Raw genomic sequence first — 25,417 nt, 5'->3', positions numbered from 1 at the left:
CAGCAGAGCTCCACACCTTAATCTATGGAGTGTAGAAACTCTACCGTTGAAAATACATAAGTGAAAGGTCCAGGCATGGCCGAATGGCCAGCCCCCAAACGAGATCACAGGATCAAAAATACAATCCAGGATCTTCCAAAAGATCAAAATACAATAGTAAAAAGTCCTATTTATACTAAACTAGCTACTAGGGTTTACAGAAGTAAGTAATTGATGCATAAATCCACTTCCGGGGCCCACTTGGTGTGTGCTTGGGCTGAGCTTGAATGTTACACGTGCAGAGGCTTCTTCTGGAGTTGAACGCCAAGTTGTAACGTGTTTTTGGCGTTCAACTCTGGTTCGTGACGTGTTTCTGGCGTTTAACTCCAGACTGCAGCGTAGAACTGGCATTCAACGCCCTTTTACGTCATCTAAACTCGGCCAAAGTATGGACTATTATATATTGCTGGAAATCCCTGGATGTCTACTTTCCAACGCAATTGGAAGCGCGCCATTTTAAGTTTTGTAGCTCCAGAAAATCCACTTTGAGTGCAGGGAGGTCAGAATCCAACAGCATCAGCAGTCCTTCTTCAACCTCTGAATCTGATTTTTGCTCAAGTCCCTCAATTTCAGCCAGAAAATACCTGAAATCACAGAAAAACACACAAACTCATAGTAAAGTCCAGAAATATGAATTTAACATAAAAACTAATAAAAACATCCCTAAAAGTAACTAGATCCTACTAAAACATACTAAAAACAATGCCAAAAAGCGTATAAATTATCCGCTCATCACAACACCAAACTTAAATTGTTGCTTGTCCCCAAGCAACTAAAAATCAAATAGGATAAAAAGAAGAGAATATACTATAAATTCCAAACTATCAATGAAACATAGCTCCAATCAGATGAGCGGGACTTGTAGCTTTTTGCCTCTTGAATAGTTTTGGCATCTCACTTTATTCATTGAAGTTCAGAATGATTGGCATCTATAGGAACTCAGAGTTCAGATAGTATTATTGATTCTCCTAGTTCAGTATGATGATTCTTGAATACAGCTACTTTGTGAGTCTTGGCCGTGGCCCTAAGCACTTTGTTTTCCAGTATTACCACCGGATACATAAATGCCATAGACACATAATTGGGTGAACCTTTTCAGATTGTGACTCAACTTTGCTAAAGTCCCCAATTAGAGGTGTCCAGGGTTCTTAAGCACACTCTTTTTTTTTTCTTTGGACCTTGACTTTAACCGCTCAGTCTCAAGTTTTCACTTGACACCTTCACGCCACAAGCACATGGTTAGGGACAGCTTGGTTTAGCCGCTTAGGCCAGGATTTTATTCCTTTAAGCCCTCCTATCCACTGATGCTCAAAGCCTTGGGATCCTTTTTATTACCGTTGCCTTTTGGTTTTAAGGGCTATTGGCTTTTTGCTCTTGCCTCTTAGTTTTAAGAGCTTTTGGCTTTTTCTGCTTGCTTTTTCTCTTCTTTTTTTTTTTTTTGCTATTTTTTTTTTCTGCAAGCTTTGTTCTTTGCTGCTTTTTCTTGCTTCAAGAATCATTTTTATGATTTTTCAGATTATCAAATAACATGTCTCCTTGTCATCATTCTTTCAAGAGCCAACATATTTAACATTCTTAAACAACAACTTCAAAAGACATATGCACTGTTCAAGCATTCATTCAGAAAATAAAAAGTATTGTCACCACATCAATATAATTAAACTAAGTTCAAGGATAAATTCGAAACTCATGTACTTCTTGTTCTTTTGAATTAAAACATTTTTCATTTAAGAGAGGTGATGGATTCATAGGACATTCATAACTTTAAGACAAAGTTACTAAATACTAATGATCATGTAATAAGACACAAACATGGATAAGCATTTAACATAAAGAAAATGAAAAACAGAGAATTTAAGAACAAGGAATGAGTCCACCTTAGTGATGGTGGCGTTTCCTTCTTGAGGAACCAATGATGTCCTTGAGCTCTTCTATGTCTCTTCCTTGTCTTTGTGGCTTGATCCCTAGTGATTTTTGGTATTCCTGTCCTCAGTTGCTTCCAATAATTATGTGGAGGGAAGTGCATCCCCTGAGGTATCTCAGGGATCTCTTGATTTGTAGCCACATGTTCTACCACTGAGCTATAAACCCTTGAGATGAATCTTTCCATCTCCCATGACTCGGAGGTGGAAGCCTTTGTCTTCCCTTCCCCTTTTCTAGAGGTTTCTCCGATCTTAGGTGCCATCAATGGTAACGGAAAAACAAAAAGCTTATGCTTTTACCACACCAAACTTAGAATGTTGCTCGCCCTCGAGCAAAAGAAGAAAGAATAGATGAAGAAGAAGATGTGGAAAAAAACTAGGATTATGAGGAGGGAAGGTGGGGATCCTGTGGGATCTACAGATCCTGAGATGATCCTGTGAGGTCCACAGATCTTGAGGTGTCAAAGATTTACATCTCTGCACCAATTAGGCATGTAAAATGCCTTTGCATGCAATTCTGGCGTTTAAACGTCGAACTGATGCTTGTTCTGGGCGTTCAACACCCAGATGCAGCATGTTTCTGGCGTTGAACGCCAGTTCTATGCTTGTTTCTGGCATTCAGCGCCAGATCCATGCTCTGTTCTGGCGTTGAACGCCAGCCAGATGCTCCTTACTGGCATTTAAATGCTAGTAAGCCCTTCCTCCAGGGTGTGATTTTTCTTCTGCTGTTTTTGATTCTGTTTTTAATTTTTCTTTTTTATTTTGTGACTCCACATGATCATGAACCTAATAAAACATGAAAGAACAACAAGAATGAAAATAAATTAGATAAATAAAAATTGGGTTGCCTCCCAACAAGCGCTTCTTTAATGTCAATAGCTTGATAGTGGGCTCTCATGAAGCCTCACAGATGTTCAGAGCATTGTTGAGACTCCCCAACACCAAACTTAGAGTTTGAATATGGGAGTTCAACATCAAACTTAGAGTTTGGTTGTGGCCTCCCAACACCAAACTTAGAGTTTGACTGTGGGGGCTCTGTATGACTCTGTTTTGAGAGAAGCTTACTGTGCCTATTTTCCATGTTTACAGAAGGGTAACCTTGAGTTTTAAACACAAGGGAGTCCTCATTTAATTGAAGGACTAGTTCACCTCTGTCAACATCAATCACAGCTCTTGCTATGGCTAGGAAGGGTCTTCCAAGGATGATAGATTCATCCTCATCCTTCCCAGTATCTAGGATTATGAAATCAGCAGGGATGTAAAGGCCTTCAACCTTAACATGTCCTCTACTTGTCCATAAGCCTCTTTTCTTGAGTTATCTGCCATCTCTAATGAGATTCTAGCAGCTTGTACCTCAAAGATTCCCAGTTTCTCCATTAAGAGAGTGGCATGAGGTTTATCCCTGACCCAAGGTCACATAGAGCCTTCTCGAAGGTCATGGTGCCTATGGTATAAGGTATTAGGAACTTTTCAGGATCCTGTTTCTTCTGAGGCAATCTCAGTTGATCCAATACATTTAGTTCATTGGTGAACAGAGGAGGTTCATCTCCCCAAGTCTCATTACCAAATAAATTGGCATTCAGCTTCATGATTGCACCAAGGAACTTGGCAACTTGCTCTTCAGTAACATCCTCATTCTCTTCAGAAGAAGAGTACTCATCAGAGCTCATGAAGGGCGTAAGGAGGTTCAATGGAATTTCTATGGTCTCTAGATGAGCCTCAGAGTCCTTTGGTTCCTCAGAGGGAAACTCCTTATTGATCACTGGACGTCCCAGGAGGTCTTCCTCCTTGGGATTCACGTCCTTCTCCTCTCTTGTGGGTTCGGCCATGATGGTCAATTCAATGGCCTTGCACTCTCCTTTTGGATTTTCTTCTGTATTGCTTGGGAGAGTACTAGGAGGGATTTCAGTGATCCTTTTACTCAGCTGGCCTACTTGTGCTTCCAAATTTCTAATGGAGGACCTTGTTTCATTCATGAAACTCACAGTGGCCTTAGATAGATCAGAGACTAAGTTTGCTAAATTAGAGGTATTTTGTTCAGAGTTCTCTGTCTGTTGCTGAGTGGATGATGGAAAAGGTTTACTATTGTTAAACCTATTTCTTCCACCATTATTAAAGCCTTGTTGAGGCTTTTGTTGATCCTTCCATGAGAAATTTGGGTGATTTCTCCATGAGGGGTTATAGGTGTTTCCATAAGGTTCACCCATATAATTTACCTCTGCTATTGCAGGGTTCTCAGGATCATAAGCTTCTTCCTCAGAAGATGTCTCTTGAGTACTGTTGGATGCAGCTTGCATTCTATTCAGACTCTGAGAAATCATATTGACTTGCTGAGTCAATATTTTATTCTGAGCCAATATGGCATTCAGAGTATCAATTTCAAGAACTCCCTTCTTCTGAGGCATCCCATTACTCACAGGATTCCTCTCAGAAGTGTACATGAACTGGTTATTAGCAACCATGTCAATGAGTTCTTGAGCTTCTGCAGGTGTTTTCTTTAGGTGAATGGATCCACTTGCAGAAGTATCCAATGACATCTTAGCTAATTCAGACAGACCATCATAGAATATATCCAAGATGGTGCATTCTGAAAGCATGTCAGAAGGACACTTTTTGGTCAGTTGCTTGTATCTCTCCCAAGCTTCATAGAGGGATTCACCTTCTTTCTGTCTGAAGGTTTGAACATCCACTCTAAGCTTGCTCAACTTTTGAGGAGGAAAAAACTTGGCTAAGAAAGTCGTGACCAGCTTATCCCAAGAGTTCAGGCTATCTTTGGGTTGAGAGTCCAACCACACTCTAGCTCTGTCTCTTACAGCAAAAGGGAAAAGCATGAGCCTGTAGACTTCAGGGTCTACTCCATTGGTCTTAACAGTATCACAGATCTGCAAGAATTCAGTTAAGAACTAAAAGGGATCTTCAGATGGAAGTCCATGAAACTTGCAGTTTTGTTGCATCAGAGAAACTAGTTGAGGTTTCAGCTCAAAATTGTTTGCTCCAATGGTAGGGATGGAGATGCTTCTTCCATGTAAATTGGAATTAGGTGCAGTAAAGTCACCAAGCATCCTCCTTGCATTATTATTATTTTCGGCTGCCATCTCCTCTTCCTGTTCGAAAATTTCTGAAAGGTGCTTGCTGGATTGTTGTAATTTAGCTTCTCTTAGTTTTCTCTTTAGAGTCCTTTCAGGTTCTGGGTCTGCTTCAACAAGAATGTTCTTGTCCTTGCTCCTGCTCATATGAAAAAGAGAGAACAGAAAAATAATAATAATAGGGATCCTTTTTACCCAGGTATAGAGGTCCCTATGTGAGTAGAAGAAAAGAAGAAGAGAAAATATGAACTCAGAGAGAGAGGGGGTTCGGATTTTTGGTGAGTGAGGAAGAGATGTTAGTAAATAAATAAATAAATAGAATGAGATGAGAGAGAAAGAGGATTTTCGAAAATAATTTTTGAAAAAGAGTTAGTGATTTTCGAAAATAGTTTTTGAAAAATGTTAGTAATTTTCGAAATTTAAAATAAAAAATTTAAATAATTAGTTAATTAAAAAGAAATTTTGAAAAAGAGGAAGGTATTTTCGAAAATTAGAGAGAGAGAGAGAGAGTTAGTTAGGTAGTTTTGAAAAAGATAAGAAACAAACAAAAAGTTAGTTAGTTAGTTGAAACAAATTTGAAAATTAATTTTGAAAAGATAAGAAGATGAGAAGTTAGAAAAGATATTTTAAAATCAAATTTTAAAAAAGATAAGATAAAAAGATATTTTTTAAAAGATATGATTGAAATTAGTTTTGAAAAAAAAATTGATTTTTAAAATCACAATTAATGACTTGATTCACAAGAAATCACAAGATATGATTCTAGAACTTAAAGTTTGAATCTTTCTTAACAAGCAAGTAACAAACTTGAAATTTTTGAATCAAAACATTAATTGATGATGTTATTTTCGAAAATTAGGAGATAAAGATAAGAAAAGGATTTTTGAAAAATATTTTTAAAATTTTCGAAAATAAATAAGAAAAATGAAAAAGATTTGATTTTTGAAAAAGATTTTGAAAAGATAAGATTTTTAAATTGAAAATTTGATTTGACTCATAAAAACAACTAGATTTTAAAAAGTTTTGAAAAAGTCAACTCAAATTTTCGAAATTTATGAGTTAAAAAGGGAAAGATATTTTTTTTTATTTTTAAATTTTTAATGATGAGAGGGAAAAACATGAAAAAGACTGCATGCAAGAATGCTATGAATGTCAAGATGAACACCAAGAACACTTTGAAGATCATGATGAACATCAAGAACATATTTTTGAAAAATTTTCAATGCAAAGAAAACATGCAAGACACCAAACTTAGAAATTTTTCATGTATAGACGCTATGAATGCAAGAATGCATATGAAAAACACCATACAACACAAAACAATAAAATATGAAGATCAATCAAGAAGGTTTATCAAGAACAACTTGAAGATCATGATGAATGCAATGCATGAATGCAATTTTTGAAAAAAGCAAGATGAGTATGCAATTGACACCAAACTTAAAAATTGACTCAAGACTCAAAAAACACAAAATATTTTTGGTTTTTATGATTTTATGATTTTTTTTTGTATTTTCTTTTAAATTTTTTTCGAAAAACATATGGAAAAAGAAAATAAGAAGTCCAAAATCTTTAAGAAGAATTCCAGGAATCTTTCAATATTAGCCCAAAGCTCCAATCAAAGGGTTGGACATGGCTTAATAGCCAGTCAGCTTTAGGATGTAAATCTTTTGGATCTGGAACAGCAGCAGGTGGATTAGCAGCAACTAACTTGCTCTTGATAATGTTGGGTTGGAAGCCCCAGTCCAAATGAATTTAGACATGGCTTTACAGCCAGTCAGGCTTCAACATGCTTCATGAAACACTAGAATTCATTCTTAAAAAAAATTTTAGAATAATTTTCGAAAACAGATGAGAAATTTTTGAAAGATTTTTGAAAATTTTTTTTTTTTGAAAATTTTTTTTTGAAAATAAAACAAAAAGAAAATTACCTAATCTGAGCAACAAGATGAACCGTCAGTTGTCCAAACTCGAACAATCCCCAGCAACGGCGCCAAAAACTTGGTGCACGAAATTGTGATCTCAGGCAACGGCGCCAAAAACTCTGTACACACGTCTTAATAAATTGTTTTTCTTTCACAACTTCGATACAACTAACCAGCAAGTGCACTGGGTCGTCCAAGTAATAAAACCTTACGTGAGTAAGGGTCGATCCCACGGAGATTGTTGGTATGAAGCAAGCTATGGTCACCTTGTAAATCTCAGTCAGGCGGATATAAAATAGTTATGGAGTTTTCGAAATTTTATAATAAATAAATAGAAAATAAAGATAGAAATACTTATGTATATCATTGGTGAGAATTTCAGATAAGCGTATGGAGATGCTTTCGTTCCTCTGAACTTCTGCTTTCCTGCTGTCTTCATCCAATCAATCTTACTCCTTTCCATGGCTAGCTTTATGTAAGGACATCACCATTGTCAATGGCTACTTTTCATCCTCTCTGTGAAAATGGTCCAATGCGCTGTCACTGCATGGCTAATCATCTGGAGGCATTACCGTGGTCAATGGCTGCATCCTATCCTCTTGTGAAAATGGTCCAAATGCTCTGTCACAGCACGGCTAATCATCTGAGGTTCTCGATCATACTGGAATAGGATTTACCCTCCTTTTGCGTCTGTCACTACGCCCAGCACTCGCGAGTTTGAAGTTCGTCACAGTCATTCAATCCCAGAATCCTACTCGGAATACCACAGACAAGGTTTAGACTTTCCGGACTCTCATGAATGCCGCCATCAATCTAGCTTATACCACGAAGATTCTGATTAAGAGATCCAAGAGATAATCATTCAATCTAAGGTGGAACGGAAGTGGTTGTCAGGCACGCGTTTGTGGGGGAATGATGATGATTGTCACGTTCATCACATTTATGTTGAAATGCGAATGAATATCTTAGAAGCGGAATAAGTTGAGTTGAATAGAAAAACAGTAGTACTTTGCATTAATTCATGAGGGACAGCAGAGCTCCACACCTTAATCTATGGAGTGTAGAAACTCTACCGTTGAAAATACATAAGTGAAAGGTCCAGGCATGGCCGAATGGCCAGCCCCCAAACGAGATCACAGGATCAAAAATACAATCCAGGATCTTCCAAAAGATCAAAATACAATAGTAAAAAGTCCTATTTATACTAAACTAGCTACTAGGGTTTACAGAAGTAAGTAATTGATGCATAAATCCACTTCCGGGGCCCACTTGGTGTGTGCTTGGGCTGAGCTTGAATGTTACACGTGCAGAGGCTTCTTCTGGAGTTGAACGCCAAGTTGTAACGTGTTTTTGGCGTTCAACTCTGGTTCGTGACGTGTTTCTGGCGTTTAACTCCAGACTGCAGCGTAGAACTGACGTTCAACGCCCTTTTACGTCATCTAAACTCGGCCAAAGTATGAACTATTATATATTTCTGGAAAGCCCTGGATGTCTACTTTCCAACGCAATTGGAAGTGTGCCATTTTGAGTTCTGTAGCTCCAGAAAATCCACTTTGAGTGCAGGGAGGTCAGAATCCAACAGCATCAGTAGTCCTTCTTCAACCTCTGAATCTGATTTTTGCTCAAGTCCCTCAATTTCATCCAGAAAATACCTGAAATCACAGAAAAACACACAAACTCATAGTAAAGTCCAGAAATGTGAATTTAACATAAAAACTAATAAAAACATCCCTAAAAGTAACTAGATCCTACTAAAACATACTAAAAACAATGCCAAAAAGCGTATAAATTATCCGCTCATCAGTGTATAAAGTCATTTCGAAAATACTGGTTAGGAGGATGTGAGCAATCATGCCGCGACTGGCAGGTGAGACTCAGAGCGCTTTTGTTAAGAGAAGGAAGATCCATGATGGGGCCTTTATCGCTTGCGAAACTGTTCAATGGATAAAAGCGACTAAGAAGGAAGCGGTAATAATAAAGCTAGACTTCCAGAAAGCATATGATAGAGTCAAGTGGAGTTTGTTGACCTTGTGCTGCAAAAGATGGGATTTGGACATAGATGGAGGAGTTGGATTATGGAGTGTGTAGGTACGAGTTCTATGTCTGTGCTGATAAACGGATCACCATCTAAGCCTTTTAAGATGGAAAGAGGTTTGCGACAGGGGGATCCGCTGTCTCTATTTCTATTTGTACTTGTGGTTGACGTTCTACATAGGATGTTTGGTGAGGCGGTGAGAAATGAGCGAATCTCGCCGTTGCTGGTGGGTAGAGACCATATCGAGTTGTCACATCTTCAGTTTGCAGATGATACTGTTCTGTTCTGCCCCCCGAAGGAAGAGACCATAAAGAATTATAGGAGGATCCTTCGCTGCTTTGAGCTTATGTCAGGGCTGAGTATTAATTTTGATAAGTCTAGTTTGATTCCTATTAACTGTGATGCTCAGTGGGTACAGCGTATGTGTAGCGTACTGGGCTGTAAGGCAGCATCTCTTCCGGTAAAATACTTGGGCATCCAACTAGGAGCGAACCGAGGTTGGTGAAGACTTGGAAGCCTATTATAGAAAAAAGTGGAGGAGAAGTTGAGTATCTGGAAAGCCAAGGTTCTCAATAAAGTTGGTAAACTGGTGCTTATTAAATCTATTTTGAACAACCTCCCTGTCTATTATTTGAGTTTGTATAAAATGTCGAAGGCTGTTGCAAAGAAACTAATTTCCCTACAGAGAAGGTTTCTATGGAGTAAGGAGGATGGTAGATTTGGTATGGCCATGGTCAGGTAGAAGGTGGTGCAGGCCCCTAAAAAGCTAGGTGGATTAGGTGTTGGGGATGCCATGGTGCGTAACACAGCACTTCTATTTAAGTGGTGGTGGCGATTTTTGAAGGAGGATTGCCCCTTATGGAAGAAGGTGGTATGCTCTTGCAACAATCTGAATCCCACGGTGATGCTATCATCCCAGGAATTACCCACTCAGGGGGCCATGGAAGGATATATGCCAAATACAGTTCAAGGATCATCAAGTAAGACAGAAGATGATTAATGGGTTGTCTATGAAAATTGGTGATGGGAGAGGAACGAGATTCTGGGAGGATGTTTGGTTGCGTGGTGGGCCCCTGAAAGATACTTTTTCGAGACTCTTCTCAGTTTCAAACCAAAAAGGATCCATCATAGGGGATTGTAGGTTCTGGAACAGGTTAGAGTGGAGGTAGAATTTCCAATGGAGGCACGAGCTATTCCAATGGGAGTTGGACCTGCTGAACCAGCTGCATGAATCATTAAGACTGGTTAATCTTGTATATGACAGAGAAGATAGAGTGGTGTGGAAGTTTGATAAACAGGGTGTATTTTCTACTAACTCCTTTGTGCAGAAATTGCAGATGGAATTGCTTCCGAAGGATATAGCGAGTTTCAGCTTTACTAGGACTGTATGGAAGGGTCTAGTCCCACCAAGAGTTGAATTGTTTATTTGGTTTGTCTTAACTGGGAGGGTCAATATAAAGGAGAGGCTAAGTCGGTTGGAAGTGGTTAACCAAGAAGATGTGGTCTGTGTGTTGTGTAATAACGGTGTTGAATTTGGTCACCACTTGTTTCTTGCTTGTGTTTTTCTTGGCAGGTTTGGTGTGCATGGCTATCTTTTGTTGGAAGGCAATGGTCATGCTCAAGGACGCTAAAGGAACATTTTCAGAGTTGGATTGAGTCATCAACTAATAAGTAGGAGCGCAAAAGGTGGATGGTATCCTTCTGTGCTATAATCTGGAATATCTGGCTTGAAAGGAATATAAGGATCTTTCAGAAAAAAAGAAAAGGGGTTGACGATATTATCTACTAGTCGTTCATAAACTTCAATGAGTGGCTAGGTGTGGATTCCTTCTGTTGTTGATGGCAATACCGAAGATAACAAGGGGTATCATGTAGTTTTGCTAAATAGTTTATGCCTTTACCTAGTGATTTCCAAATTGTTTACTATCGTTGCTCCACTTGTTGTGTTGAGCTTTTTGATTCAAAAAAAATATATTATGCTAAATTTATATGACAATAGAAAAAAAATAGAAAAATAAAGAGAAAATATGAAACTTTTTAACATCAATTCATCACATTTAAAAAATTAAACATACCCATTAAAGATTTATATTATCACTAAACAATGTATTAAATATCACAATTAAAATAAATGAATACATACCAATAAAAATCAAACTATCAAAGCATAAATTCATATTTTTCAAATTTTGATTTAACCGAATTGGATTGGATGACTCGAACTTTAATCCTAATCCGATTAAATAGTTTAACCCAATAAAATTATTCGAATTCGAGCTAGTAACTCAATTTTGATGAGATGCCACATTGACATAAGAATGCTAGCTTTGCAAGGTGTACATATTTATAGGATGGCAAACATTCCGCCCCGTAAAAAATTCGCTTGTAGGAGAGCTAGCTAGTTTTGCTCCACCTATTTCAATCTTCATAAAATTCATTAGGGGTGTACATGATTCGGCCCGGTTCGAGGGTTTGACCCGGTCTCAAACACTTTAGGAGCTAATTTGGTGTGATTTCATCGGATTTAGGGTCGGGTAAGGGTCTCAAAAATAGACCCGGTCATTATTTTGAGTCGGGTCTGAGCCATAGCTTGGGTCACCTGAAGTCTGCCCGGTGGCCCGGTCATCATACACAATTAATATTTTGTGTTATTAGTAATGGATCATGACTATTCTTATGTGGAATTTAAGTATTGTAAACCTTAATATTTTGTGTTATTAGTCATTATAAGACTATAAGTTAATGTTTTATGTTTAGAATACATAAGATTTTAGACTAATGCATAATATTGTGTTATTTGTATTGATTTAAATATTTGGTATTATTAAACAATATTAGTATTGATTGTGGTTATACTTTAATATTGATTGTGGTTATGCTTTAATTTTGAAAAAATGTTGGTTCTTGTTATATTTTTCTAAGTGAATTTTACCATGTTAAATAATGGTTGGAGTTTTAAAAATTTGGATATTTTTATATGCTAGCTTACAAGAAGGTATCAACATAATGTAATGTTAACGGTCCGGTTTTCACCCGGTATAATTGTGGCCCGAAAGTGTATTGATTTTATCGGGTCTAGGACCAGGTTCGGATCTAATAAATAGACCCGGTGTATATTTCAGGTCGGATATAGATCATATCAAACCCGGCTTCACCCGCCACATATGCACCCCTAAAATTCATTACCACTTCTCCTAGCAGCGAGCTAGCGGGCTCGGCCCGCTCCAAATTTTTTTAAAATTTAAAATCTATAATTTTATAAAAATATTATTTATATACTAAAATTAATATAGAATGTTAGTATGTTAGTACTATTATAAAAATTATTTCTAATGATAAAAATATAATAGTCATTATATGTCTTTTTTAAATTGTTTTTATGACAATTATATATATATATATGTCGTTATTTTATATACTTTTGACGATTATTAAAATTTTTTTTATTAATAATTATATAATTATTGTTAAAATTTTTTAACAATAAAACATAAAACAGCTAATGTTTAATTATCAGTAAATCTAATAATAATTACTTTTGTTGTTACTAAAAATAAAATGACTGCTAAGAATAATTTTTTTATTAGTTTTGAAATTACGACTTTTTTTTTCTTTTAAATGGATATTATTGGGTTGGATTGGATAAAATGCTAAAAATAAAACCAAAAGAAACAGATGCTCACCAAGTTTGCCCATCAAAGTCTGCGGAGCAAGCGGGGTGGATTAGGCGACAATTTGTTTTTTGCTATAAAAAAAAAGTTTAGTTTGACCCATTTTAATTTCTTAGGAGTTAAGTGGGCAAGTCCAACATACTTCACCCATTTGTTATCCCTAGATATTTTTGACATAAAAAATATTTGTGAGCCATAATTTAAAAGTTAGAGTTATAACTTGGTTTTTTTTGTTTTTTTGTTTTTTTACTGTATTCATTTTTATATTTTATATTTTTTAATTATTGTTAAAATACATAGATAATTTTAAACGTAATAAATATATAATTATGTATATTATATATATAAAATTATAAATATTAAATTAAATAAATTAATTTTGTGTTATTATTTTTCTAATATTACTCTCTCATATTATATTCTCAAGTTAGTTTGTGAAAGAATTTATAGAACATGAGCTTCTAATCCTATTACTTTTAGTTACCCAAATCACCGCAGCTTATTGTGGTTTGTCATTGTATCCCAATTTTCTGTTTTATTTTCCCATTTATAACTTTATGTTCATTCCAATAGCAAGTTTCATTTGTTTTAAGTTCGTAATAAAATGTTATGGAGCCTCTAATTTTATTAGTTATTTTACAAAAATAACAGTATTTTTATGAGAAGTTGATGGACAGGAAAAAGTAGAAGTGGTAAATAGGCCAAAATCTATTGAATCAACCTACATAATTTATCAAAAAAGACGGATCGAACTGAAAATTCGAAACTTTTGTAATTAAAAAACCCGCCTAATCTGTATTGTTTAATCTACAAACTTTGGCGAGTTTTAGCGAGACGGATCGGACTTTTTTGGTGGGCCCGTCATTTTTTTTGTAATCGAAGAAGTTATAATTTTAATTATGTACTATATTTGATTTATTAGAGACTTAAAAATGTTTAATTATATGTTTTGGACAATGTTTGTTTTATTTTTTATAATATTAGTTTTATTATTTTGTTTCAAAAAACTTGTTTGATGATTATGTTTATTATATATTTAGAATTATAAAAATTTTAATATTTGTGAATTTAGAAACTATAATTTTTTATGTCTTTAGAAATTATAAATTTATTGAAATAATTATAAAATTTACATATTATTAAATATTTAATAATTTATTAATAAAAAAAATGAATATATATGAAAAAAAAAAAGAAAATTGACGGGCTTAGCCCGCAAACCTGCCGTTAGATAAAACGGAAAAAAAATTTGGAACCGCCTCACTAGACAAAACGAGACGAGACGGACTAACCCATTTGTCACTCTTAAGAAGAAGGGCAAGTGCTATTGTCATTCAAGGCATGACATGACTTGAAAGTTGGCAAGGTTACACATCTAGAAAGGACTTAAGAAAATGTTGAAGATCTTAAGGCCATGTTAAACGTATTGCCAGAATCTGATGTTGAAGAATTTATTACTTTTGGCTTAAAATTGTAATCTTGCTATTAGTGCTTACGCATATATACCAAGCTGAATCTCTTTGCTCAAGTTAATTGATGTTATGTATTAGTGACTAATAAGTATGAATTTTTTTTTTATTAGAATTTTCTGAATTCTGCAGTTATTATTTATTTGGGTGTTTTTTTTTTACTGTCTCTAAGCCAACTCTGAACCGGAGACCAGAATAATTTCATTGATCGTAGATCTTGAAACTTGATCTTTTTTGGTGACTAATCTTAAGACTTGATTAAATATTCTTGATTTGGTATGCTGCTTTTGGAAGTTATCATTTGATTAATTTATTTATTAAAAATTTCAAAATTTATTCTTGCTTTTAACAATTTTTTAATTGTGTGATCTTTACTTGCTTTCGAACATTAACAACACTAAATTAGAAGACCGTTTGAATTTTGGAATTTTAATGTTGTGGAGTAATGTGTTTGTTGTTGGTGAAAATGCAAGATAAAATCATGTATTAAAGTATGGATATATTTTTCCTTAATAACAGTCAAAACAGATAATATATTTAGTAATACTAAATAGTAAATACAATAAAGGAGTTTTTAAGAGTTAATTTCTTCGGTGGAATTAAAATTGTATATAAAATTTTAAAATAATTTAAAAATCTAATTTTTATGCACCAGTATAAAAAGTTTTTACATAATTATTTAGTTGTGTATTATTACATTATTAAAAGTAATTAAACTTTAATTAATTCAATTACTTAAAAATATTTTTAAATGTAGGAATTTATTAAAGAGATGATGTATTAAAATTAAATTCATATGCTTAAATAAGAAAATAGTTTTCAGCTGTAAAAGATAAACTAGGATACCAAGGATATTTGTTAGTTACTTAATCTGTTTTTCTGTTATATGTGAGTTCCGAACTTGTAAGATGCTTCTACTTGCATAATTATATGTAGTTTGAGTTGGATATGATACTTTTTAAAAAGAAAATCACTCCAAAAAAAAAATATGACTATCAAGTTAGTTACTAATATATTTATTTATATCTATATTAAATTATTAATTAATATGATATATTAGAAGTGTTTATGGGTTAGATAAAACTAGATTTATCTTAGTTCAGAATCAATCTTAAATATTAATTAGGTCTATTTTAGAGATTTTTATCCGACTTTAAATAGTTAAACTTAATAAAACTTATTACTTTCATATCACAATAAAATCAGATTTAAACTGAGTGAAAATTATATTTAGATGAAACTAAAACGTTAAAGTTTGTTGACAATATAGCAAAATAAAAATAAAAAGTATACAACTTTTTAATATAAGTTCATCACATTTGAAAAATCAATTATATCCATTAAATATCTATATTGTCATAAAATGAGACATTAAATATCAAAATCAAAATAAATAAATACATGTTAATAACTTAATATAAATCAATTTTTTGTTCAACCAAATCAGATCAGATAATCCAAACCTGATTCTAACCCAGTTGAAAAAGGTTTAATTAGTTAAAATTTTTTATTTCAAATTCGATCAGATCCAACTGAAATCGGGCCAAATTTAGCCCAAACCTACTAAATTTGAACCGAATTTTTGGATCAGACTAGGTCATGACCATAAACACCCTTAAAACATACATTCACTCAATTTATTTTTTGACTCTAGATAAGTTTTATTTTTTTCAGTTGAAACCTTGCATGTTGTTTTTTCGTTAACAAGCATTTGCATGTGTTATTGGTTCCTTTTCTGATGGTGTGAAGGGAATTCACTAGACTTCAATCTATTGAAACCCAAAATTTAAAAATAAAAGAAAATTTAGATACTTCAAAAGTTTTTTTTTAATAAAGAAAAACTCAACACACTAAAGTAAAATAATATAAAAAAATAATACACAAAAAATAATGTAAAAATAAAAATGGCTAATCCATTGTCATTTACCACATTGTCATTAACAACTACATGGATTAGCAGTAAATCATTCTTTGTATACCAAAAATTATGGTATATAGAAAATATCTTATTCTCAAATGTTTCATTTTTATGTACCAATATAATTTATATATTTATTTAATTTTATAATGTCAAATTATTAAAAATAATTAAATTTTAATTCATTCTCTTAAAAAATTACTTAAATGTATAAATTTATTAAAAGACTGTAGTATTAAAATTAAATTTATATACTTAAATAAGATAGACAATAATTTTATGTCGTAAAACATAAACGAATACACCAACATATTTGTTAATTACTCAATACATTATATATGAATTGCAAGCACTGCGCTGCTGGCGTATTTATAGACTAAATTTGAGTATATATATATATATACAGACAGAATTCAAGGAGTGGAGTTATTATTTGATGAAAGTGGGTATAAATTTAGAGTTAATATATTTAATATTAGATTAAGAAAAAACAAACAATACATAATATGTTATATTTTTATTAATTAAATTATTATAATTTAAATTAATCCTAACAAAAGAATTTAAAATTATAATTTCAATTTTATCACGTACATAGCACTGGCTATTAGACTTGTTAATATATATATACATTCAGATTTTTTCTTGGGTTAGTGGCAGTCGCCTTAATTATTATTTCCTTAGCTTGCTTGTATCTGTTTTATTTATAAAAACATATAATAATTGTAATAACTTTTTGGCGCCAATATTTGGGGGGAAAAAAAGTATGAACATACGTAGGACTAATTAATGGGTTATATACTTGTATACTTAATTATATCAGGAAGAAAGAATGTTGATGGAAAATATGATTAAACGCTAATAATTACCATTAAGCAATGAAATACATAGCAATTTAACCAATGTTTTAAGGGCACCTCGCACTGGTGACTTTAGTTGATATATCAATTTGATAATGACTATCGTGGCTTACTTTGTGCTTCTTCGTTGATGTTAACTACTAACAATTCATGTAACGTGATCTATCTTGATCGTTTCAGTGTTGGAGAATTATTAGGATGATACAGTCTAACAAAATCCAAGATTTATCCGAAATTAAGTTCCATTATGGTTGGAGACTTGAATCAAACTAATTCAAATTCCCAAGTAACTCTGGGAGTCTCCCTAATAACATTGGCTGCAAGGTTTTGTCCAGATGTTCATGTTATCGATCTCCACCTCAATGTTGGCGTTGTGCTCTGCCAACCCCATCTCAGTGCCCTCCATAGATTTGGTGGGATGTTGCCGGTGAACCTATCATTTGTAAAGTCCAGCTGGACTAAACTGCTATTAATTCCCAGAGAAGCGGTTGTTGAACAATGAGATGTTCTTCAGGTGCTTGAGCTCTGTCATTTGCAAAGGCAGCTCACCAGAGAGGTGATTATCATACACATGGACATTCTACAAACCCTGAATCTTTTCCCAAGATCACTTGGGATATTTCCCTCCAGTTGATTGGAATACAGTTGCAACTCTATCAAGGACTTGCAGTTTCCCATTTTGGAAGATATTGAACCGGATAACCGGTTATTAGAAAGACGTAGAAAAGAAAGATGGGTCAGTAAACCAAAGGAGGATGGAAACAAGAGCCAATTCTGATAACCGGTACTAACTATAAATTTTGATTGAATATATATTTGAGTGTGAGGTTAAGGTTAAACTCAACTAAAATTTCAACACATATTGATTGAATCAATAAAAGATGATTAAAATTTATTATTTTTCACCGTCAAAAGTCACTAAAAAATGTTGTAACGAATAATTTTTTATACTGTATCACAAATCCAAATAAGAAAACTCCTTGAAACAAATAAAAAATTAACAAAAAAACCTCCAAATTTAATACCAAATGAACACTGCTGGCCCCGACACTTTGGCGATGCCGGGCCGCCTCGGGATTATGTAGGCCGTTATGACAATGAGTACAACCAATCTTCCTTGAAGTTGTAGGCCCCGGCGACGACTACTGCTGCTTATTTCCCCTTGAGGTTGTACGCGCTAGTAGCAGCCTACGCAATAGTGGCAATCGCAGCAGCCTACGCAATAGCGACTGCCTTGAAGAGTTTGTTGGCGGCAATAAGCCCAGGTAAACATTACAAGCTTTAACATTAGACTCCTCGTGACTCTCCTTCAGGTGACATATTTAGGTTTATCATAGTTCTTCTGATAATCGTCTAACAGTTTCACTCAAGTACTCAACGGACTATTATCAGATGATCCTCGGCCACCCACTTTAATGAGATACACGAATAATTTTAACATATGAATATTTGTTCATTAGTTGTGCCACGACCGTATGAGCCGTATGTTTTCATCGTTACATAAACGGTACCTAATTTAACACAACAAACGTATTTCTCATAATCGTTATCTCATAAATATAATAGTAACATACCTTTTATAAAACAAATTGTCATCTACTTCGGTCGGATATCTATAATAAATCTTTTTCACCTTTTTTTCTCTTGTTGCCCGACGGAATGCAATATCAAATTCTTCAAAGCTATTAAACTGTCGGCCTCAAATGTCATATAAGTAAATATCGATTGTCTCGATCCAAAAACTATACAACCTTCTTCGTCATACACTATTTCACCAATGTCTTTATTAGCTGCTGTACCTAAGCAAAACACAACAAAAACACCAACCAAGCAATTTGATATTATCTACAAAAAATTTTACTATGCAAAATTTCTTTACACGAGAGAAAAGTTCTTGAAAGATGTCACTTTCACTTATTACGGTTTGCCATTCTTTTCCCTCTTACTGTTGTTCTTATGAAAATCTCATCTGTCTTCTTGGTCTTATCAACTCCAATGCTAGTTTCACCATGTCCTTAGCATATTCTTGGCATACATCTCAGTACAACAAAAAGGGTATGTATGTGAAACTAATCAATGTTGTGTGCTAAGGCCTTTATCTCTCACTAATCATGAAAAGTTATCTCTCTTAATCTCTTTAATTTGGATTATGATAAGAGATAAACTGAGTTATTTTTTAATAGTAATTATCTGAAAGATCCCCCACTCCTTACATGTACGGACAATTTCCTTCACAAGCATTTCAAGGGCAGGAGTAGTGTCTTTTTCTCTTAATCATAGGAATCCCTTCTGCTTTATTGAGTTGTTGGATGAAAGCTGGATCCACCTTTCTCATTTTAATTAATCATGACATAAAGATAATATTTTTATATCATATCATAATCAAATTTTATAATTCATCATCTAATAATAAAATAGAAATATTTTCATATAAAGATAATTATAAAATCTTTATGTATCAAAAGTACATGTATAGCTCTGTGAAGCATGGACACTTTGTTGAGCTGTCATGTCTGCGTGTCGGACACATTTTAAATACGACACTCATCGACATTCGTCCGATACGCGTATCTGCTATGTCTCTTAATAAGAAATAAAAAATTTCTCTAAATACACTTGGATTTACTTAAATACTATCACAGGTCAGTGTATCCAACTTTATTCTTGAAAATGAATATAGAAATAGTATATATTATTATTTATTACAATAAAAATATTTTAAATACTTTATATAATTAAAAAAGATATTAAAAATAATTAACAAATTAATTTATATTTAGTTATCAATAAAATATTAAAATATCATTACAATTTATCTAAAAAATACTTTATATTTTATATATATACATGTCACCATGTCTTATAAAATTTTAAAATTAATGTATTTACGTGTTTTATATCGTATCGTGTCACGAATTTGTGTCAGTGTTCATGTATCATAACATTTACTTCTGGCCATAAATGGTTTCTTTGTTCATAAAACCATTATTACATTATTTCATACTTTTTTAAATTTTTATTAAATATTAAAAATAGACATTACCGCTTCTATTTTGATAAACAATATAAAAAAAATTCACGCGTGAAGTGACATTACAAAAACTTAGAGTGACAATATTATTTCTCTAAATATTAAATACAACTTTTATGGATTTTCTCTTAAACCAAACATATGAAAAGAAAATGTAAATTATTCTCAATATGGCGTATGTGTATGACAAGAACATGATCGTAGTGTGAAATACACTTAATAAAAATTTGTGACGGTTTTTTTTAGTAAAAATCATTTTGTCTATTTTAAAACCTGAATTTGAGACTATCAAAAACGTGTTTATCACCCAATAAATTCAGTTTTGGTTACTATTATTAGGGGTGTTCGCGGTGCGGTTTGGTTCGGTTTTAAGAGAAAAAGTTATCCGATCCGAACGCTTAATTTATGTGCGGTGCGGTTTAGATTAGATAAATTTTTCTTGAAAATCCGATCTGATCCAATCTGATTATAAGTGGTTTGGATTTGTGATTTTTTAAATAAAAAAATTAAATACATATAACAAGTCTCAACATCAAATTTTAAATAATCAACAATGACATAACAAGTCTTAGCAATATCTTAAAAGGCCAACGATAACATAACAATAGAAATAAAATTATAAGTTAGTTAAAATAAATAAATAAATAACATTTTGAACATAAAATAGTTATTAAATAACAATAATACATGAATAAAAGAAAAATGTATAAGAAATTGAATATGTTATAAGTATAATTGTAAATATGATAATAAAATAATAATATTATAGCACATTGTGCGGTTTAGATTTAAATTTGGTCGGTTATGAAAAGTAGATCCAAAATCCGATCCAATCCAGCGGTTTGCAAAAAATAGAATCCAATCAAATCCGAATTAGTGCGGTTTTAATCGATTTTCGATTTGAATTGGATTGTATGAGCGGTTTAATTTGAATCGGTTTGGATTTGAACACCCCTAACTATTATAGTATTATAAAAATAATATGAATGGTGTTGTAAAATAAATAAGAAAGTAATAAAATAAAGTATAAATAGAAAAATACTACTATCAATATTTATCAATACTATTATACTACTATAAAGATAATATATTAATATTATATTAGTATTCTATGAAGAGGAAAAAGTAAATGAATGCTTTATTGTAGAAGAAAAGAGAGAGAGAAAGTATTTTCTTTATTATTGCTGTATCTCGTACGTTAGGCTATGAAGCCTTATTTATAGCTATACAAGATTAGCTTTTTCAAGCTTTGAAAAGGATGGCACCGTCTATATTAAAGGTTTGTATTATCCAAGCACCTTTTAATTGGATAAAGGGTTGGTGGTCATCCATACTATAACACTCCCCCTTGGATGATCATTATGAATATGCTTCATTAAAACTTTACTAAAGAAAACCCAATGGAAAAAACTTTAGTGAAGAAAAAAGAGTACAATATTCTTTGTGATGGGACTGCTTCATTAAAAACCTTGTCAAAAAAAATCCAATGGAAAAAAAACCTGACCAAGAAAAAAAGAGTACGGTCTCTCCCTCTTGCCAACATCATTTAATATCTCGAAATCGGCGCATCCCAATCTCATGTACCAATCTTTCAAAGGAGAATTTTGGGAGAGACTTTGTGAATAAATTTGCCAGATTGTCACTTGAGCGGATCTGTTGGACATCAATTGTCCCCTGATTTTGAAGATCATGAGTGAAGAAGAATTTGGGAGAAATATGCTTTGTTCTATCATCTTTGATCTATCCGCCTTTAAGTTGAGCAATGCATGCTGTATTATCTTCAAACAGGACAGTTGGAGCTACCTTATGATCAATCAGTCCACATGATGACAGAATATATTGGATCACACTCCTAAGCCAAAAATACTCGCGACTAGCTTCATGTATCGCTAGTATTTCAGCATGATTAGAGGATGTTGCAGCAATCGTCTGTTTCGTGGACCTCCATGATATAGCTGTTCCACCATATGTAAAGAGGTATCCTATTTGAGGTCTCCCTTTATGAGGATCAGACAAGTATCCAGCATCTGCATTGCCAACTAGTTGTGACTTGGATCCATAGGGATAAAACAATCCCATATTAACCGTTCCATGAAGATATCGAAAGATTTGTTTGATTCCACTCCAATGTCTTCTGGTTGGAGAGGAACTATATCTTGTTAGTAAATTCACAGCAAATGATATATCGGGTCGTGTATTATTAGCAAGATACATTAGCGCTCCAATGGCACTAAGATAGGGTACTTCAGGACCAAGCATATCTTCATTCTCTTCTTTAGGGCGGAATTGATCCTTCTCCACATCCAAAGATCTTACAATCATTGGAGTACTTAATGGATGTGACTTATCCATATAAAATCTTTTCAAGATATTCTCTGTGTATGTTGTTTGATGAATAAATATCCCATTTTTTATATGCTCGATCTGCAGGCTGAGACAGAATTTAGTCCTTCCAAGATCTTTCATCTCAAACTTTTCTTTCAGAGTTTTTATAATTGTTGGAATCTCTTCAGGAGTTCCAATGATATTTAAATCATCAACGTACACAGCAATTATAATGAATCCAGATGCGGATTTCTTTATGAAAACACAGGGCAGATATCATCATTCTTGAGTCCGTTTTTGGCTAGATACTCAGTAAGACGATTATACCACAGTCGTCCAGATTGCTTTAGACCGTATAAAGATCTTTGCAATTTAACTGAATATAATCCCTGTGAATATTCATTGGATGGTTTAGATATCTTTAGTCCTTCAGGGACTTTCATATAGATATCCCGATCTAATGAGCCGTACAAATAGGTTGTTACTACATCCATTAAATGCATATGCAGTTTATGATATGCAGATAAACTGATTAAATAACGCAATGTTATCGCATCCACTACAGGGGAATACGTTTCTTCATAATCTATACCGGGTCTTTGTGAAAAATCTTGTGCCACAAGTCGGGCTTTATAGCGCACAACTTCATTTTTCTCATTTCGTTTTCTCACAAATACCCATCGGTATCCAACAGGTTTTACATCTTCTGGTGTATGGACTACATGTCCAAAGACTTCACGTTTTGCAAGTGAGTCTAATTCAGCCTTCATGGCTTCTTTCCATTTTGGCCAATCATTCCTTTGTCGACATTCTTAGACTGATCTTGACTCAAGATCCTTACTTTCATGCATGATATTTAATGCCACATTATATGCAGATATTTTATTGACAATTGTCTTATTTCGGTCCCATTTCTCTCCTGTAAAGACATAATTTATCGAGATCTCGTCATTTTCACAATTTTCAGGTACCTGAACGTCTTCTGGCGTTAACATTATATCAGAATTTTGGACAACTACAGGTGTCTCTACTATGTCTTTTCCAACAGGAATAGTATTTACCTCTTTTCGCTTTCGAGGATTTTTATCTTTGGAACCGACAGGCCTGCCACGCTTCTGGCGTGTATTTGCTTCCGTGGCTATTTGTCCTACTGGGACATCAATTCGAATTGGGGTATTTTCTGCCCTGCCATGCTTCTGGCGTGAATTTGCTTCAGTGGCTACTTGTCCTACTGGGACATCAATTCGAATTGGGACATTTTCCGGTGGTATATAAGATTTGGTTATCCTCTTTGTATCGGAAAATGCATGAGGCAATTCATTTGCTATTCTTTGCAAATGTATAATCTTTTGAACTTCTAGTTCACATTGCCCTGATCGAGGATCTAAATGCATCAACGATGATGCATTCCAATTAAGTTCCTTTTCAGGAAGCTTATTCTCTCCCCCTAATGTTGAAAATTTTAATTCATCAAAATGACAATCTGCAAACCGGGCTTTAAATACATCTCCAGTTTGTATCTCAAGATACCTCACTATAGAGGGAGAATCATATCCAACATATATCCCCAATTTTCTTTGGGGTCCCATTTTAGTGCGATTAAGTGGTGCAATGGGAACATATATCGCACACCCAAATATTCTTAAATGGAAAACATTTGGCTGCTGGCCAAAAGCTAATTGCATAGGAGAGAACTGATGGTAACTCGTTGGCCTCAAACGAATAAGTGCTGCAGCATGTAAAATAGCATTCCCCCAAACCGAAGTTGGGAGATTTGTTCTCATAAGTAAGGGTCTAGCAATTAATTGGAGGCGCTTAATAAGTGATTCTGCTAGCCCATTTTGTGTGTGAACATAAGCTATTGGATGTTCAACACTTATTCCATTAGCCATACAATAAGCATCAAAAGCTTGGGAAGTAAATTCACCAGCATTATCAAGATGAATTGCTTTAATTGGATTTTCTGGAAATTGTGCTTTTAATCGAATAATTTGAGCCAGTAATCTCGCAAACGCCAGGTTGCGAGAAGATAATAAGCACACATGTGACCATCTCGAAGATGCGTCTATTAAGACCATAAAATATCTAAAAGATCCACATGGTGGATGAATAGGTCCACATATATCACCTTGAATCCTTTCTAGGAATCCAGGGGACTCGAATCCAATCTTTACTGGTGATGGCTTTAAAATTAACTTTTCCTGAGAACATGCAGCACAACAAAATTCACTAGTTTTAAGAATCTTTTGGTTCTTTAGTGAATGTCCATAGGAGTTTTCAATAATTCTCCTCATCATGGTTGTTCCCAGATGACCCAATCAGTTGTGCCAAATTATGAATTCATTTGGGCTAGTAAACTTCTGGTTTACAGTGGCATGTGATTCAATTGCACTAATCTTGGTATAATACAACCCAGATGAAAGTGAGGGTAACTTTTCTAATATAACCTTTTTATTTGAATCATGAGTTGTGATACATAAGTACTCATGATTTCCCTCATTCATAGTCTCAATATGATATCCATTTCGGCGAATATCTTTAAAGCTCAACAAGTTTCTTCGAGACTTGGTAGACAACAGTGCATTATTTATTATGAATTTTGTTCCTCAGGGAAACAAAACTATAGCTCTTCCGGAGCCTTCAATCACATTGCCTGAGCCAATTATAGTATTAACACATTCTTCTTTTGGCACAAAATGGGTAAAATATATATCACTTTTGAGAATAGTGTGAGAACTCGCACTATCCGCAAGGCATACATATCTTTAGAATATGTCCTTGCCATTTTTCTTCAAAAACAAATGATAATAATAATAAAATGAGTAGAAGTACATGCACAGTAAAATTATTCACATGAATACTTAACAAACACATACACATATCAAACTATTCCATCATTGATCAAATAGCTAATATTTCCTTCAGAATCCTTAAAGAAATTAGATACATCATAATGAGTGGTGGAATTTTCATCATTTGAAACAAAATTTGTTTCCTTTCCTTTGTCATCCCTTTTCAAGGATGCTTGATAAAAATCAACTAGGTGTCTTGGGGTACGATAGGTACGTGATCAATAGTCCTTTCCACCACAACGGAAGCATTTATCCTCAATTGATATACTTTGCCCATTGTTTCT

The 25,417-nt window shown here is 33.8% G+C and overlaps 1 non-coding gene across 1 annotated transcript; it reads left to right on the top strand.

The window, feature by feature from the left end:
• Positions 1–4,552: 4,552 nt before the first annotated feature.
• On the top strand, positions 4,553–4,660 carry LOC112730884 (small nucleolar RNA R71). The gene has a single exon (XR_003166687.1). It is a non-coding gene; the product is annotated as a small nucleolar RNA R71 (small nucleolar RNA).
• Positions 4,661–25,417: the final 20,757 nt, after the last annotated feature.

The sequence above is a fragment of the Arachis hypogaea genome, chromosome 12 (genome assembly GCF_003086295.3).
Source record: "Arachis hypogaea cultivar Tifrunner chromosome 12, arahy.Tifrunner.gnm2.J5K5, whole genome shotgun sequence".
NCBI classification, from domain to species: domain Eukaryota; kingdom Viridiplantae; phylum Streptophyta; class Magnoliopsida; order Fabales; family Fabaceae; genus Arachis; species Arachis hypogaea.
The sequence above is the reverse complement of the archived record's forward strand: the minus strand, read 5'-3'. Positions and strand labels throughout refer to the sequence as shown.